Source organism: Tursiops truncatus, chromosome 10 (assembly GCF_011762595.2).
Source record: "Tursiops truncatus isolate mTurTru1 chromosome 10, mTurTru1.mat.Y, whole genome shotgun sequence".
NCBI lineage: Eukaryota > Metazoa > Chordata > Mammalia > Artiodactyla > Delphinidae > Tursiops > Tursiops truncatus.
In genome coordinates, this window is record NC_047043.1 from 63,390,349 (window position 1) to 63,409,392 (window position 19,044).

Below are 19,044 nucleotides of genomic sequence, written 5' to 3' on the forward strand. Positions count from 1 at the left end.
CTGCTAAGACCCTCCTTTAGTGATGCCTTCCGCAGGGATCAGAAACATGTTCTTTTTATTTCCTCTCATTGAAGAGATGGCAGGGAAAGCTTAAGCTTCCACCCAAGATGGTTTCGTGTGTGTGTGTGGTGGTGGTGTTTTTTTTTTTTTCTTTTTTATTTGAGTATAGTTGGTTTACAATGTTGTGTTAGTTTCAGGCACCCAAGATGTTAAAGCCTTGCCTTTTAAAATTCCATGGTAATTTGTTTTTTTTAATAAATTTTTTAATTTTTTTTGGCTGTGTTGGGTCTTTGTTGCTGTCTGCAGGCTTTCTCTAGTTGCGGCGAGTGGGGGCTGCTCTTCAGCGAGCAGGGGCTACTCTTCATAGTGGTGCACGGGCTTCTCATTGCAGTGGCTTTTCTTGCTGCAGAGCACAGGCTCTAGGCATGTGGGCTTCAGTAGTTGTGGCACACAGGTTCAGTAGTTGTGGCACACAGGGTCAGTAGTTGTGGCTCGCGGGCTTTAGAGCACAGGCTCAGTAGTTGTGGCGCACAGGCTTAGTTGCTCCATGGCATGTGGGATCTTCCCGGACCAGAACTTGAACCCGTGTCCCTTGCATTGGCAGGTGGATTCTTAACCACTGCGCCACCAAGGTAATTTGTTTTTAAGGGGAGTAAGGCAAGCTGTATTTTAGAAATGCTGTTGTAGTGGTCTTTAATACCTTCTACTCTTTACTAGTGCTCTTGTATATAAAGTAAGGAAAAACGTTGAAATTTTAAAAATTCATTTTTCTTAAATCACATTTATATTTCTGTGTATAAAATTTTCATAAACTTTTTTTTGGGGGGGGTAACTGGAGCCATGTAACAAGTATGGGAAAAAAAACTATGCCTTGTCGGAACAGTTTTGCTGGTTTTTAGGGTGGAAAGATGATGGGTACTTAGAATTTACCTTATTATATTTAATTAAGATCAGTATTTCTTTAAAAACATAAGTAAACAGGGAAGGGGTGTAGACCGTAGAGGTTAACTCAGGCGTTATGGTGAGAGGTGAGAGGAGCTGAGGTCCTGGATGGGATAAGGAGGGGCTGAGACTTCTGGTTCAGGTGAGAAGGCACAAGTGGCCACAGCTGAGACTCAGAAGGGTTCTCAGGAATAATCCTGATAGGCCTGGGTTCTCAAGGCTGCTGTTTCTTCCCCCAGTTCTGTCTTTTAAGGACTCTGCCAGACTTGGTAAAGAGGAGAAGCCTAGATATCTGGTGAGTTGGGGCCACCTTTCTCTTCTCTGAAATGCTAGCTTATTTCTCAGAGATTCAGCGCATCTCTCTTTCTTGGGGAGGGAGGCAGAGATGAACACTGAGGTGGCCATCAACGTTCATCAGATAGCATTCATGCCTGTGTTTGCCGTTGTGCTAGGCACTTTAAAATGATTTCTGCATTTAGTTTTTTTTTAACTTTTTGAGCTTATAGAAAAACATAACTAAGTTTAATATGAAGAATTTAGGGCATTCTAAAACATAAGGGTAACTTTTAATAAAAACGTGGGGTTATTAAAGTCCTAAAATGCACTATTAAAGTTCCCGTCATCAGAGTTCACACAAATAATTATATTACCTTAATAGTATCTCATAGTCTGGTCTTATACACTGGACTTCTTTTTAACTATTACTGAAATTTTCAAGCATATCTAAAAGTAGAAGAAAAGAGTTAATGAACCCTTATGTATCCATCAACTTACTTCAGTAACTATCAACTCATGGCCAGTTTTATTTTTATTTTTTTATTTTTTTGTGGTACGCGGGCCTCCCACCGCTGCGGCCTCTCCCGTTGCGGAGCACAGGCTCCGGACGCGCAGGCTCAGCGGCCATGGCTCATGGGCCTAGCCGCTCCGCGGCATGTGGGATCCTCCCGGACCGGGGCACGAACCCGCGTCCCCTGCATGGGCAGGCAGACCCTCAACCACTGTGCCACCAGGGAAGCCCTCATGGCCAGTTTTGTTTCATCTCCAACCTTACTGGATTATTTTAAAGCAAATTTAAGACATGGTACTGTTTCATCCATAATTTCAGTCCTGTGTTTATCCTTAAAACAACTTTATGAGGTAAAGAGTGTCCCCCTTTGGGAGACGTCTGGTTCAGAGGGATTTCGTGACTTTCTTATAATCACACATGAACACCTAAATTGAACTCAGATTGCTCTGACTCTCAAAGCCATGAGTTTTCTGTGAGGCCTTCTTGACTTTTTTTCGTCCTAGAAAACTATTCAATGATAAAAAGAACATGGAGAATTCACCTTCTTGTTCTGATGCTTCATCCCACCCTTGCTCCCCTGATCCCGTCTTCTTTTCTACACCAAAAGTATAATTTACTAATTCTTGGGTACAGGACTGTGTAAAATGCTGTGAACTAGCCAAACAGAATGTAAGTACACTGTCCTTATTCTCAAAGAGCCAGTAGTCTTTGGGAAATAATGCATAGAAATAGGAAATAATGACACCTGGTAATTATGATGAAGACAGTTAAAACAAAATAGTTCAGGGAAAGACATGACTAAGTGTTAGCCCGTAGCTGTTAAAACAATGCACAGCCACAAAGAATGGTCTTAGGTTTTGGATTGACAATCAAATTAATGGTACACAATGCATTTTAACTCTGCATTAAGTCTAGGTAGCTTCGTGAAAGGATACAGGACAGAAAACATAGCAGCTACATCACTGGTATTTTCCTCAGGGAATTTTGCATTAGCGATGGTCAGTTTCCACGCCCTAGGACCACAGATACCAACCTTGATTGTCAGAGATGAGAGTGACTTGGGAGCAAATCACTTTCTAACAAGGAAGTAACTGCCTTATTTCTGCTGCCTCCCCAACACTTTATTGAGATTGCTTTGTATAATCTAGGTCCTTTGCATTTTCATTTAAATATTAGAATCAGCTTATCAGTTTCTACAGTGAGATTATTATTATTATTATTTATTTATTTATTTTTTGCGGTACGCGGGCCTCTCACTGTTGTGGCCTCTCCCGCTGCCGAGCACAGGCTCTGGACGCGCAGGCTCAGCGGCCATGGCTCACGGGCCCAGCCGCTTCGCGGCATGTGGGATCCTCCCAGACCCGGGGCACGAACCGGCGTCCCCTGCATTGGCAGGCAGATTCCCAACCACTGCGCCACCGGGGAAGCCCCCAGTGAGATTATTTTTTAATATAAATTTATTTATTTATTTTTGGCTGCGTTGGGTCTTGGTTGCTGCGCGCGGGCTTTCTCTAGTTGCGACGAGTAGGGGCTACTCTTTGTTGCGGTGTGCAGGCTTCTCATTGCGTTGTCTTCCCTTGTTGCGGAGCACGGGCTCTAGGCACGCGGGCTTCAGTAGTTGTGGCACGTGGGCTCAGTAGTTGTGGCTCGCAGGCTCTAGAGCACAGGCTCAGTAGTTGTGGTGCAAAGGCTTAGTTGCTCCGCGGCATGTGGGATCTTCCCAGACCAGGGCTCGAACCCATGTGCCCTGCATTGGCAGGCGGATTCTTAACCACTGTGCCACCAGGGAAACCCTACAATGAGATTTTGATTAGAATGGCTTTGAATTTTTACATCAGTATGGGAGAGAACTAACATCTTAACATTATTGAGTGTTCTGGTCCATCAACACAGTATATCTTCACTTATACAGATCTTTATCTTAGGAATCTTACAGTTTTTGATGTACATGTCCGGCACATATTTTGTTAAATTTATCTCTCAGTATTTCATTTTTGTTTTGATGTTAGTGTATTGGAATGACACTATTTTTTAAGGTTTTTTAAAATAAAAATTTAATTTAAAAATAGTTTCAGATTTACAGAAAAATTGCAAGGGTAGTATATAAAAAGAATTCCCATATATCCCACATCTAGTTTTCTCTGTTATTAACATCTTACATTAGTATGGTATTCTTGTCACAATTAATAAACCAATTTTTATGTTGTTATTAACTAAGTCCATACTTTATTCAGATTTCCTTAGTTTTTACCTAATGTCCTCTTTCTGTTCCAATATCCCATTCAGGCTATCGTACTACATTGGTTGTCATGTCTCCAAGGAGGTGTTTAGATCAGATATTTTATAGATTGTCCTTTAATTAGGATTTGTCCAATTTTTTTTTTTTTTTTTACATTTGGGACATTTATTATTACAAAAATAAACATCCAGCGTTCCTGTAACCAGAGAAAGTAGGTACAAATCCTCATTATTTTAGGCGTCACTTTGAGTAAGAGATACTGTTTTAGTATTCTTCAGCTGTCATACCTGAATATCACAGATTGGGTGACTTAAACAACAGACATTTATTTTCTCATAGTTTTGGAGGCTGGAAGTCCAAGATTAAGGTGCCAGCAGGGTTGGTTTCTAGTGAGAACTTTCTTCCTGGCTTGCAGATGGCTGCCTTCTCACTGTGTGTCCTCACATGGCCTTTCCTCTGTTCACATGCACATTCCTGGCATCTCTTCCTCTGTTTATAAGGACTCCATAACTTTATGACCTAATTTAACTTTAACTATCTCCCGAAAGGCCGTGTCTTCAAATGGAGTCACATTGAGGGTTAGACTTCAACCTATGAATTTTGGGGGGATGCAGTTCAGTCCATAACATTCCATCCTCGTCCCCCCCATTCACATCCTTCTAGCATGCAAAATACATTTACCCCAATCCAACAGCCCCAAAAGTTTTAACCCATTCCAGCATACTCCAAGTCCAAATTCTCATCTATTTATCATTGAAATCAGGTATGGGTGAGACTTGATGTTTTTTCTATTAGACTGAGATACAGTTTTCTGGGAGGAACACCACAGAGGTGAAATACTCTTCTTATCACATCATGCCAATGGTAGATAGTATCAGCATTACTTACCACTGTTAATGTTAACCTTGATCATTTGGCAGAAGGAGGGTTGTCAGGTTTCTACACTGTAAAGTTACTACCCTGCCTTCCCCATAACTTATACTCTGGAAGGAAGTCACTATGCAGAGCCCACTTGAAGCGTGGGTACAGTCTACCTCTTGGAGGGTCGAGTAACTACATAAATTGTTTGGAATTGTTCTGCATGGGAAATTTGTCTATTCTCCTCCATTTATTTATTTATTTGATTTATTCATTTATTTATATCAGTATGAGTCATGGTTATGTATTTTATACTTTGGGTTATAACCCAGTATCACTTTATTTTGTTGCTCATATTGTTTCAGGAGCTCTTTAGTTGGTTCTTGTGTCCCTTTGACGTACTCCCATTATTGTGGTTTTTTGCCTTTTTTAAGTACTTCCTTACTTTCTGGCTCTACAGTATGCTCCAGGCTCATTTTGTTTATGTCCTGCTCCAGTCCTCAGATCAGCCGTTGCTCCTTTCATTGGAGAATGATATTAGAAACCAAGATCTGTATGCTAGGTGCGCCCTTTGCTACTGGAGTGTCATTGATTCCAGGCCCTCTCGGCTGACAGAGAAAAGAAATGTGATTGTGTATACTAATCTCTGTATATACTCGTTTATAAATATTTCTTTATGTAATTATATTAAGCTAAAGATGAGTTTGTTCTGATGCCTCCAGCTCAAATCCATTACCACATGGATCATTCTAGCCTCCTCACCTTGCTTATTTATAACCTCCCACCAACAGTGAGAAACCTGACTTCCACTATTCACCATCCATTCACTTAATTTTTCAATTCCAGTTTATAAGTATAGTGACTTCAGAATTGTTTACCTGTGCCCCTGTGGAAAACAACTTTATCAATTAGCATATAGTACTTATTTATATATAGTTCCTTTTGTCTACAGACGCCACTCATTTCCAAAGTAAGCTACTTAGATTAGCTCCTTTTTTCTCCACCACCTTTAGGGAGGTTATTTCACATATTTGTAATACATTTTTTTCACATTCTTCATTCCATCCTGGGATCCCCTGACCTCCTAAATGAATTTTTAAAATTTACACACATTAAGGTTTATACTTTGTGCTGTAAGGTTCTGGGGTTTTGATAAGTGCATAGTGCCATGTATCCACCATTACAGTATTATGCAGAATAGTTTCACCCCTCTAAAAAAAAATCCTTGCTTCACCAGCCAAACCCTCCTGTTTTTTTTTTTCCCTTTGGCTGCACCACACAGCATGTGGGATCTTAGTTCCTTGACCAGGGATCGAACCCGTGCCTCCTGCAGTGGAAGCGCAGAGTCTTAACCGCTGGACCACCAGGTAAGTCCCTGATTTTGTTTCTTTAGCCTGTTTTTAAGGTGAGTTACATTGATTGCTTTTCAAGTGTTGAACCAGCTTTGCAAACCTATAATAAGTCCCCCCTGGTTGTGGTGTATAGTTCTTCTTATACATTTTTGGGTTTGATTCACTTGTATTTTGTTGGGGGTTTTTGTGTCAGTATTCATGAGATATACTGATCTGTGGTTTTCCTTTCTAATGTCTTTGTCTGATTTGGGGTATTCTAATGTCTTTTCTGGTATTAGGATAATGCTGACCTCATAGATGAGTCAGGAAGGGCTCCCCTGCTTCTGTTTTCTGGAAGAGGTGTGGAAGTCTTTTGTGGTACAAAAGTTTTAATTTTGATGAAGTCCAGTTTATGTATTTTTTCTTTATGGATCATGGTTTTGGTGTCATGACTAAGAACTCTGCCTAGCCCTAGGTCTTGAAGGTGTTCTTTTATATTTTCTTCTAAAAGTTTTATAGTTTTACATTTAAATCTAATATCCATTTTGAATAATTTTTTGTATAAAGTATGAGGTTTTAGGTTGATGTTAATTTTTTTACCCATGGATGTCCAGTTGTTCCAGCACAATTTGTTGAAAAGACTCTTCTTCCTCTATTGAATTGCTTTTGCACCGTCATCAAAAATCAATTTGATGTACTCATGTTGGCTTCTTTCTGGGTTCTCAGTACTCTTTCATTGATTTGTGTCTATTCTTCCACCAATATTATGCTGTTTTGGTTATTGTAGTGACCAAATAGTAAGTAATAATTTTAATATCAGGTATAGTGACTCTCTCACTTTGTTCTTCTGCTTCCTTTGCCTTATCATATAAACTGTAGAATAAGCTTGTCTGTATCTACAAAAAATCTTGAGATTTTGATAGGAATTGTTTTAAATCTATAGGTGATTTTGGGGAGAATTGACATCTTCACTGTGTCAAGTCTTGCAAACCGTGAACATGGTGTGTCTCTCCATTTAGTTAGATCTTTGCTTTCTTTCATCACCATAAAGACTCTGTACAAATTTTGTTAGATTTATGTTTTAGCTATCTCATTTTTTTGAAGTGATTGCAAATGGCATTATGTTTTTAATTTGTTTCCATGTGGTCATTGCTAGTATATAGGAATGTGATTGACTTTCGTGTGGTCATCTTGTATCTTGTGGCCCTCATGGACTCATTTATTAATTCTGTGATCTATTTTGTAGATTATTTTGGATTTTCTACATAGACAACCATGTTATCTGCAAATAGGGACAGTTCTGTTTCTTCCTTACCAAATGTCTATGCTCTTATTTCCTTTTCTTGCCTTATTGCCCTGGCTGGAGTGTTTGATTACTTTTTGAGAACCAAAAATTATTTATCTTTAAAGTCAGTTCTCACTTAAATATAAAACATTATACTGCTTAATTATAATAAATAGTAATAACAAATATTTACTTCATGTCAGGCATTGATCTAAGCACTTACTAATTCCTTTAATCCAACAACCCTGAAAATAGATGTCATTATCAAACCCATTTTATAGATGTAGAAACTAAGACAGAGCGATTATGTAAGTTACCCAAGGTTACATATTTTATAAAGTAATGGAGCTGGGATTTGGATTTGTGGCATTTGGTTCTGCAGGTTGGGTTCTTAACACATCCATTGTGCAAAAATCCTGGCTTTCCTTCTAGCTGAGCCAGTCTTATGCTTAAGTGAGGGAAGTGGAGGGAGAAGAGAAAGCAAGAAAGAAATGGAGAAGTTGCTGGAACATGAAAGACACAAGGTGTGAGCAAGAGAAAGTGTGAGACCTGATGTAAGAAGAATAGGGGAAAGATTATTAAGAATATGAGGACCAGAATATGCTAGAAGAAGCTGGTCATGGAAAGCTTGAGAGGGCCCCCACGCCATTCCCCCCATAGGTCTTGACTGCCTAATTGTGGGTCCCAGCTTGTTGTCTAGACATATGTCTTCCCTCCTACACTATACAAAGCCTGACTGCCTGGGCTGTCAGGGTGTGTATTTGACATCCCTCCCCAAACCCACACACCCAGTGATTTCTGTATTTATACCTAGTTTCCCACTCTCAATTCAGCATCATTATTATTCTTTACTCCTTTTGCCACTTCTGTGTATTGGATTTTAAATCTATTTTAGAACCTAGCTCTGAAGCAAGACTGCCTAGAAGCTCTGGCTTGGTAACCTTGTGGCTCAGTCCACCACCTCAGCCCTCCAACTGTGGTCTTTGATGTGACAGAAGCTTAATTAGTTTAGTTGTAGAACCTGGAGTATACATCGCCAACTCCTAGGGTGTGAAAAACCACTTAGAAGGTGGGCTAGATAGAAGACTGAAATAGACCTGAGAATAGGAGGAAGCAAGTCAGAAAATAGGCATTCAGGGTGATCAAAGATAGCTGAGAATGATGTACACATGTCCCTCAATTCCACAGACTGAAGGAGCTTGGTAGTTAAAAATCTAGGGCAAGGCAGTAGTGACACAGACAACCCAGAGGTTGCAGCAGATGGTAATGGATTAAATAATGCTTGAATTCAATAGAAGTAAGTAATTTGGTGACTACCATGAGACTTGAGGGCAACACCACCTTTTAGGCATAACTAAAGAGAGAAAATGTCTCTGAATATACCTATTCTAATAAGAAGAGACCTGATGAGAAAGCATGTGGTATGGTTCTAGTATGCAGAAAGTTGAAGCAAGGTTTCTGAGACTTGGAAGAAATAAAGAGGTGAGAGAAAACTGGTGCATGACGGAAGAAAAAGCAGCTTGCAGTGAAGAGAATAAGGGCTCTGGAACCGTGAAGGACTGTTTTCCAGTCCTGTTGTTTTCTTGTCATTTGGAGAAGTTCTCTGGGCCTCAGTGTTCTTTCTCTGAAATAAAGACTGTAATATCATTCTTACAGTGATGATCTTGCGATGTAGTTTCATAAAATGTAAATATGTTCCTTAAAAATTTTTCCATAGGTTAAGGTTAAACTTCATTTAACTGGAAATACCATTCTCAGGAACCACTACTTGCCATCCTCCCTGCCAACCATTTTATGTATTCAAATATTGCCCTACACATTGAGCGAGAGGTTGGAGGGCTTTACAAAAGGCAATGTCAAAATATATACAGTGATAGGGATCTTATAAATCACTTTTCTCAAGCAGAGAAATCTGTGTGTGAGTGTGCGTGTGTGTGTGTGTGTGTGTGTGCGCACGCACACACCCAGTGACCTTTATTAAGCTGGCCAGATGTTCAGTACATAGTTAAGTCTTTTTTTAAAAAAAATACATTTATTTATTTATTTACGTTTGGCTGCGTTGTGTCTTCGTTGCTGCCCGTGGGCTTTCTCTAGCTGCAGTGAGTGGGGGCTACTCTTTGTTGCGGTGCGTGGGCTTCTCTTGTTGTGGAGCATGGGCTCTAGGCGCGAGGGCTTCAGTAGTTGCAGCATGCGGGCTCGGTAGTTGTGGCTCACCGGCTCTAGAGCACAGGCTCAGTCGTTGTGGTGCAAGGGCTTAGTTGCTCCACGGCATGTGAGATCTTTGCGGACCAGGGCTCAAACCCATATCCCCTGCATTGGCAGGTGGATTCTTAACCACTGCAGCACCAGGGAAGTCCCATAGTAGGTCTTGACCAGGCTGGTTCACTACAGTGCCCCACCTTGCCTCCTTGCCTGCGCTCCCCATCTCACCCAGACCCCACACATAGAGGCACCTCTCAGAACCCACACACATGACTGGTTCAGGCAGCAACTGTCTACTCCTGATGAATGCTCTTAGGCGTAAGCCTTCAGAGCGGCCGATAATTTGGCAATTAACCAGCAGGCTGAAGGAATACAGTTTGAATCCTTTGATAAAGCTTGGCGTGCCTCAGCACTATCTCCTTTTGTTCAGAGAAATATATTTTAATCAGTGTTAACAAATACTCATTCTAGACCTGGCATGAGGCACTCACATTTTTCTCTATAGTCCGAGCTGCCTCTTATTTTTTCTCTAATCTTCATCATTTCTTAATGCCCAGTATAAGCCCTGCCTCTGTGCTGCCTTTCCTTACTTCTATAGCTTGTCTTCTACCCTCCATTCGAATTTCATCCATTATAAGTTGTCACATTCATACTCCTGAACTCTGCTTTAATGTTTTCTCATTGATTCAAAAATAATTTTCCCAATTAAAATGTAAGTGTTTTAGGGCAAGGAGTGTGTCTTATAGATTAGTCCTGCTTTCTGCATGTTATAACACCAAACCAAGTGTGGAGTAATGCCCAACCCTGCAAACCCTCAGATCCATTACTTATGTAGTGAGATTCTTCAGGACAGCCAGTTCCATTCTCCATGTGAAAATTGTTGGTGACTTGATGAGTATGAATTTGTTGGTTGATTTAGGGACCAGTGAAATTCGAGGGTGTGGTTGTGATTTTCACTGAGGCAGAGTGGAAGAGACTGAGCCTTGAGCAGAGGAACCTATACAAAGAAGTGATGCTGGAGAATTTCAGGAATCTAGTCCTGTTGGGTGAGGGTATGTTCTCTTTCCTTAATTTTTCCATTCATATATTTATTGACCATATAGCCAGCCAATGTTCTAAGCTGTTAGAACACATCTCTGAATAAAACAATAAAGCATTTTTTTGGTCATTCTAGTATAGTGACATATACAATAAATAGCATATATAAGTAAATTATGTATGTTAGAGGATAATAAGCTCTACATAGTTTTAAAATATGTATAATATATACAAATATAAGTAGAGCAGAATAAGGGGGATCCAGGGTGCCGGGGTGTAGAGGCAGGGGTGGGTGATCAGGGTAGGCCTCTGTGAGGAGATGGGTGTGAGTAAAGGCTTGAAGGAGGTAAGGAAGTTAGATATGTGGATGTAGTGGGAGACTCTTCTGTGCTGGGGAACAACCAGTGCTGAGACCCCGAGATAGGAAAGGAAGGAGGCCGGCGTGATCAGAGCACAGAGAGCAAGGAGGAGAGGAAGGTAATAAGAGAGGCCTCTCTGTGTCCTAGAAGTTAAAAAAGCTTATAGTGTAATTAAATCTGTCCGTTTTGTGTTTTATAGGTTATTTGATATTATAATCATATTTTTCTTCATTTATTTAAAACCTGAAACAGATTATTTGTCTAGGATGGTAAATACAAAATTATTCTGGATATTCCTGCATTCTTAAGAGTCCTGTTTTCAGACTTGCACATAAATTTCTGTCAGAAGCTTTTTCAAGAATTTTCTCTATTTGGCATAGCTATGAATTAATTAGTTCTGATTTATTTTTGTCTGCTTGGATCTGTTACGAACTGTTTTCCTCGGTTTGAAATGGCCCAATTTCACTCCATTTGGCTTCTGACCTAGTTTCTCCATCTGTCTCAGTGAAGAGTCACCCATTTAAATTTGCTTTCAGCTGGCCAAACTAATTTGGTCTTGTTTTTACCTTGTTTCGTCTGGTGGTCTTCTTCTCTGTCTCTGTGCTCATGCATTTCATTGATTCTGAGAACTATATTAAAATTATCTCAAAGTAAATTAATCTTTACATGGAAACTTTGGATCCTGTTGGGTCCATTTCATACTTCAAACTGTTTTGCTGCACTTGATTCATCCTTCCTTTTCTCTATATATTTTTCTTTTATTGATGAATTACTTAAAACAAATCCCAAATAATGTGACATACCACTCCTAAATATATCACAATGTAACTAATAAATAAGGACTTTTTTTTATATGTAACCACATTATCTGTAGGGCTTCAGTATCATCTGACACTTGGTCTATGTTCAAATTTACCTGATCATCTCAAAAAAGTCTTTTTGAGAATTTGAATCAGGATCCAGACAAGATCCACACATTCCATTTTTTAAAAATATTCCTTAAATCTGTATCAGTTCTTCCTCCCTCTTCTGGTTTTTCTCTCAAGGCCGTGGATCTGTTTGTAATTCTCTGAATCTAGAATATAAATCTATTTTAGATAATATTCTAAAGTAGTTTTTACATAGTAGATCGTAAATCAAGGGAGAATAGTTTTGAACTTTATCAAGAAGTGTTCATCAGGGACTTCCCTGGTGGCGCAGTGGTTAAGAATCCGCCTGCCAATGCAGGGGACACAGGTTCAATCCCTGGTCTGGAAAGATCCCACATGCTGCGGAGCAGCTAAGCCCGTGTGCCACAACTACTAAGCCTGCGCTCTAGAGCCTACAAGCCACAACTACTGAGCCTGCATGCCACAACTACTGGTGCCCACATGCCTAGAGCCCACTCACCACAAGTAGAGAAAGCCCACGTGGAGCAGTGAAGACCCAATGCAGCCATAAATAGATAGATAGATATCTAGATAGATAGATAGATAGATAAAATGCCATTTGCAGAAAAAAAAAACAGACGTGTTCATCAGCATGAAGAACATGGGAATTTCCCTGGTGGTCCATTGGTTAGGACTCGGCGCTTTTACTGCCGTGGCCCGTGTTCAATCCCTGGTCAGGGAACTAAGAACCTGCAAGCCGCGCAGCACGACTGGAAAAGAAAAAAAAAGAAAACATCACATGACCAATGGCATTGCTGGTTGTAGTGTTTGAGTTACCACCCATACAGCACACCTATGTCTGTCACCAATATAGTATACACATGTCATCAGTAAGGCACATCCATGTCTGTCTGCATTTGTAACTGTCATGTCCACAGTGATCTGCCTGTAGCTGTAAGCATCTCATTGCTTCATTATGTCTCCTAATGTAGTCCTGTGAAATTCATATTGAAATACATAATTTTTTATTGTAAATTACTTGCTTTTATTTCTCTTTTATATTTTGGTTAGGGCATTACATTCTTTTTTAAAAATTCTGTGTATGGGGACATTTTATTAAATATGAATCTCATTGCAAGACAGTAAATGAGATGTTACAAGACATAGACTATGAAAAGGAGCCTTTGATTCTGACAGTATTGAGAACGTGTCTGTCTTCTGCCTAACCTTTTAAGTTCTTTCTTAATTAACTCTGTTCCTATCACTTATTCATGCAAAAGTATTTATTAACTATTATATGTTAGGTCCAGTTCTGGGTTCTTGGAATATACCAGTAGTATATCTGGGAGAAGGGTGTTCCAGACATCGGAACCAGCCAGTGCAAGGCATCAGGAGGGAGTTCAGTGTGACTCAGATTGGAGGGAATGAAGGATGGAGTATAGATGGAGTCAGAAAGCCGATAGGTTGTGAAAGAATGTGGAACCCAGTGGGCCACTCTCAGGGCTTGGTTTTTACTCTGAACATTACGGGGTTTCTTGGGTTTTTTAAAAATAAGGTAAAGAGTTCTATTTATTAGGAATGTAGAATAAAGAAGGAAGAGATTGGAATGGGCTTTAGTCACCTGCTCCCATCCCATTCTTCTATTCCTGATCCCAGGGCAGAACTCTCATGGCTCTAGGGAATACTTCCTTTGGATGGATGAGGGTCCTGGCAAGATTGGTCTCAGTAGATCCTCTGGAGCAGCATGGCTTAGCCACCCCTCATTCTGTCCTGAGAGTAGTCAGTGCAGTTGGACTGGGTGTCTGGAATCTCCTGATCAGGAGATCTGGATGGCTTTGTAGCCCTAGACTGTGGTCAAAGCCCAGAATACCTCCTGTCCCCAGATTTAATCTATAGGCCAAATTTGGTTAGTTTTTCCCCAAACAGATTGTTCTATGTCAGGGGGTTTAATTCTCACTGGCTTCTTTTCTCCAGAGACCTAGTCAAAGCAGCAAGAGTCTCATTATTTGCTTCGAAGCTTTTTTTTTTTTTTCCCTTAAGGACAGGTTTAGTAGAAAATAATTCTTTGTATGCTGATTAGTTCAGAGTTATCTATGGTTTGTATAGTATTTAAGAGCACATCCCAAACCCTGTTTTGTTTCTTCTTTCTTTGTGACTGTGAACAAGTTACTTAACCCTGCTAAACTATTCTCTGCTGCCTTCTGCATTGGAGACACCAGACTGAGTGACTCCTACATCAATCCACTCTTTCTTCTCATAGGAAAAGTCACAAAGTACGTTCCCCTGTAGGTCATAGGATTGTTCTCTCTTGTTGGAAATAAACGGTTGTAGCTGTGTGTGTCAGTGTAACTGGTTATGGCCTAGGAGATAATTTTAGTGTAAGTGCAGATACAAAGTTGAAGATGCCTCTGATACTTACTTGGAAGATTATTTATTGGAATAATATATAGAATAATAGGTTCTGCTGTGGGTTTTTTGGGGGGTTTTTTTGATTCAAGTAAAAGATGTAAAATGTAAAAACTGACTACAGTACATAATCTGAATCTAATCATAGGAAAATGTCGGCAACATTCTATACATATTCTAGAACATGAGGAATGTTCCCTAAAAAAAGAACCCTATTCTTCAAAAATGCCAGTCTCATGAAAGAGACACTAAAGGAAACTAAAGAAACATGGAAACTAATTGTAATATCTGATAGTGGACTAAATCCTGTACTGTAGGGAAAATGCTATAAAGGACATTATTGGATCAATTGACAAAATTGGAATATATATGATAGTTAAAGTATTATGTAAATGTTAAATTTACCAGAGTTCAAGCGGAAGTTTTCATGGGGCAACTGAGAAGGACACAGTTAAGATGGAGTTTCCAGCCCAGTGAGTCTGAGGGCCAGACCGTGACCCCATAGAGCATGATCTCCTGTCCAGACTGTGGCAGGTGTTGAAGCAACTTTCAAATTCTGCCCCTACTGTGGAAAACCTTTACCTACAGAGGAGCACGAGGGGTCCCAGACCTTTGTCAAGCCGTCTATGTCATCCTCCCAAGCTTGGACTCCTCCCCTGAAATCTACATTCATATATATCAGACTGCCTGCTTGACATGTATTGGATGTCCCATAAGTGTCTCCACATGCCCAGAACTAAGCTCCTAATATGACTGCCGCCCCCGCACCTGCCCCTTCCATAGACTATCCCATCGAGGTAACAGCAGTTCAGCTTATTCAGTTTCTCAGACCATGAAGTCATCCTCAAGTCCTCTTTCTCTCCCACCCCATGACTGCAGCGCTCCAGCAGATCTCATCATCTCTCCCTTTAAAAGTCAATGCCGAGGGCTTCCCTGGTGGCGCAGTGGTTGGGAGTCTGCCTGCCAATGCAGGGGACACGGGTTTGTGCCCCGGTCTGGGAAGGTCCCACATGCCGTGGAGCGGCTGGGCCCGTGAGCCATGGCCGCTGAGCCTGCGCGTCCGGACCCTGTGCTCCGCAGCGGGAGAGGCCACAGCAGTGAGGGGCTCGCGTACTGCAAAAAAAAAAAAAAAAAAAAAAAAAAGTCAATGCCGAGGGCTTCCCTGGTGGCGCAGTGGTTGAGAGTCCGCCTGCCGATGCAGGGAACACGGGTTCGTGCCCCGGTCCGGGAAGATCCCACATGCCGCGGAGCAGCTGGGCCCGTGAGCCATGGCCGCTGAGCCTGCGCGTCCGCAACGGGAGAGGCCACAACAGTGAGAGGCCCGCGTAACGAAAAAAAAAAAAAAAAAGTCAATGCCGAGGACTTCCCTGATGGCACAGTGGTTAAGAATCCACCTGCCAATGGAGGGGACACAGGTTCGATCCTTGGTCTGGGAAGATCCCACATGCCGCGGAACAACTAAGCCCATGCACCACAACTACTGAGCCTGTGCTCTAGAGCCCACAAGCCACAATTACTGAGCCCATGTGCCACAACTACTGAAGTCTGTGCGCCTAGAGCCTGTGCTCCACAACAAGAGAAGCCACTGCAATGAGAAGCCCGTGCACCACAATGAAGAGTAGCCCCCACGTGCCTCAACTAGAGAAAGCCCGCATGCAGCAACAAAGACCCAACGCAGCCAAAAATAAATAAATAAATTTATTTAAAAAAAAAATTTACCAGAGTTGATAACTGTATTGTGGTTATGAAAGTGAATATCCCGGGCTTCCCTGGTGGCGCAGTGGTTGAGAGTCCGCCTGCCGAAGCAGGGGACACGGGTTCCTGCCCCGGTCCGGGAAGATCCCACATGCCACGGAGCATCTGGGCCCGTGAGCCATGGCCATTGAGCCTGCGCGTCCAGAGCCTGTGCTCCGCAACGGGAGAGGCCACAACAGTGAGAGGCCCGCGTACCGCAAAAAAAAAAAAAAAAAAAAAGTGAATATCCCTACTTTTATGAGACACACACTGAAGTATTTAGGGGTAAAGGGCATTGATGTATGCAGTTTACTCTCAAATGATTCAAAGAAAAAAATATATATACATATATGTATACACACATATACATACATAACATACAAATGTTAGCAGTAGGTAATTAGGGTAAAGGGTATACAGCTGTTCTTTGTATTGTCCTTATTCTTGCACCTTTTCTGTACATTTGAAATTATTTCCAAATAAAAAGTCCAAAGAAGTTAAATGGAAATATAGGTCTGGTGAAGCATGTCTTGGAGAGACAGACATTAACGGCTGTGAATGATTAATGGGCCAGATCTTACTATAAGACAAGGAAGAAAAGCCCAGCGAGCCCTTCCTCTGACTACTTTGACTGAAAACTTTCTTTCTTCAGCAGATTCAAAGCCAGGAGTCCATCCCTGGCCCCTTTGCCCTCTGCCCTCTGGCCTTTGACGGTCAGCAATTTCTCAGCCACCGTGAGCTCTGCAGTCATCTTATTCCATATTCATGTGCAGGAAATCAACTCCAACCAGGGGATCCTTGCCCAAGTGACCACCAGCAGCGGCAGCAACAACATTCTGATAAAAACCACTGGGGTGCCAAAGCAGAAGATCAAGGAATGGGATCTACACCTTTGTTTTGGAGCATAAATGAGAAGGGGACTTAAGTGGTTTTCTCTAGCCCACCCCAGGGACCACCAGTAAGCTCTCAGGGAGGCAACAAAGTGTTGACGGTACAGCTCAGTCCAGCCCAGAGGGTAAGCTCTGGGGAAGCAGACAACATTCCTGAGAGGGTAGAACTCTCAGGATTTGGAGCAGTCAGGTTTAGAGGTGTGGACTAGGTTTTAGCCAGAAGTCAAACCTCTTCAGACACAGGCTGTCACGAGCGGAGATATCTCCTGTGCAGAAAGTGTGGGTGAAGCTTTAGCAGGAAGTCACATCTCAACAGACATCAGAGGACACACAGGGGAAAAGCCTTATATATGTGGGGAGTTGTGGTCAAGGCTTTATAGATAAGTCACCCCTCTACAACCACCAGAGTACACACTCAGGTGAGAAGCTTTATGTATGCAGGGAAGTGTGGGCAAGCTTTTAGCCACAAGTCACACACACTCAAGGGAGAAGCCCTTTGCATGATGTGTGGGCGAGGCATTAGTGAAAAGTCAGACCTCATTAAGCACCAGAGGATTCACACAGGGGATAAGCCTTATGTGTGCAGGAACTGTAGCCAAGGCTTTAGGGTGAAATCACACCTCATCACACACCACAGGACATGTTCAGATGAGAAGCCTTTTGTTTGCAGGGAGTGTGGGTGGGGTTTTAGCCACAAGATAATCCTAAACACACACCAGAGGACACCCATAGGAGAGAAGCCTTACGAGTTGCAGGGTATGTGGGCGAGACTTCAGCCACAAGTCAGCTCTCAGCACGCATCAGAGGGTGCACTCAGGGGAAAAGTCTTATGTGTGCAGGGAATGTGGGCAAGGCTTTAGCCATAAGTCAGCCCTCATCAGACACCAGAGAACACACTCAGGGAAAAGCCTTAGGTGTGCGAGGAGTGAGAGTATGACTTTAGCAACAAGGCAGTTGGCAGCCACATCAGAGGGCACACTCAAGGGAGAAGCCTTGATTGTGAGGTCGTGTGGGTGAGGCTTTAGCTGGACATCACTCCTTATCACAGAGCAGAGGACATGCTCAGAGAGAAGCCTGACAGGGAGTGAGGGTAAGGTGTTAGCTGGAGGTGACCTCATAAGAAACACTGGGAGTCAAATCTCTCCACCATCCATTACCACCCTGCTAGAGCTCTGCGAGGGCTTCAGGGACAGTCTTCTGACCCCTTACACCCTCTGTGAGTGTGAAGATGGCAGAGGTCTAGCCTCTGAGAACAGAGGTACCAAGTGATGGTCCTCTTGGAGAAGTGGTCTTTGCTTCTACCTACTTCCTTCTTCAGCTGTGTCCTTCTGTTGGCTTCTATGACACTTTCCTGTTCTATTTTTGTCTACATCTCTAGCCTTTGATGCATCCTCTTTTTTTTTTTTAACATCTTCATTGGGGTATAATTGCTTTACAGTGGTGTGTTAGTTTCTGCTTTATAACAAAGTGAATCAGTTATACATATACATATGTTCCCATATCTCTTCCCTCTTGCGTCTCCCTCCCTCCCACCCTCCCTATCCCACCCCTCCAGGCGGTCACAAAGCACCGAGCCGATATCCCTGTGCCATGCGGCTGCTTCCCACTAGCTATCTACCTTACGTTTGTTAGTGTATATATGTCCATGCCTCTCTCTCGCCCTGTCACAGCTCACCCTTCCTCCTCCCCATATTCTCAAGTCCATTCTCCATTAGGTCTGTGTCTTTATTCCTGTCTTACTCCTAGGTTCTTCATGACATTTTTTTTCTTAAATTCCATATATATGTGTTAGCATACGGTATTTGTCTTTCTCTTTCTGAGTTACTTCACTCTGTATGACAGACTCTAGGTCTATCCACCTCATTACAAATAGCTCAATTTCGTTTCTTTTTATGGCTGAGTAATATTCCATTGTATATATGTGCCACATCTTCTTTATCCATTCATCCATGATGGGCACTTAGGTTGTTTCCGTCTCCAGGCTATTGTAAATAGAGCTGCAATGAACATTTTGGTACATGACTCTTTTTGAATTTTGGTTTTCTCAGGGTATATGCCCAGTAGTGGGATTGCTGGGTCATATGGTAGTTCTATTTGTAGTTTT

General features: G+C 41.9%; 1 long non-coding RNA gene across 13 annotated transcripts in view; it reads left to right on the forward strand.

Annotated features, from left to right (window-relative positions):
* Positions 1-19,044, forward strand: part of LOC117313922 (uncharacterized) — a 100,890-nt gene that overhangs the window by 8,789 nt on the left and 73,057 nt on the right. For all 13 annotated transcript variants that reach the window (XR_012324010.1, XR_004528535.2, XR_012324013.1 and 10 more), the window contains exon 2: positions 6,109-6,193. This is a non-coding gene — a long non-coding RNA (uncharacterized lncRNA). The remainder of the gene's footprint in view (positions 1-6,108; positions 6,194-19,044) is intronic.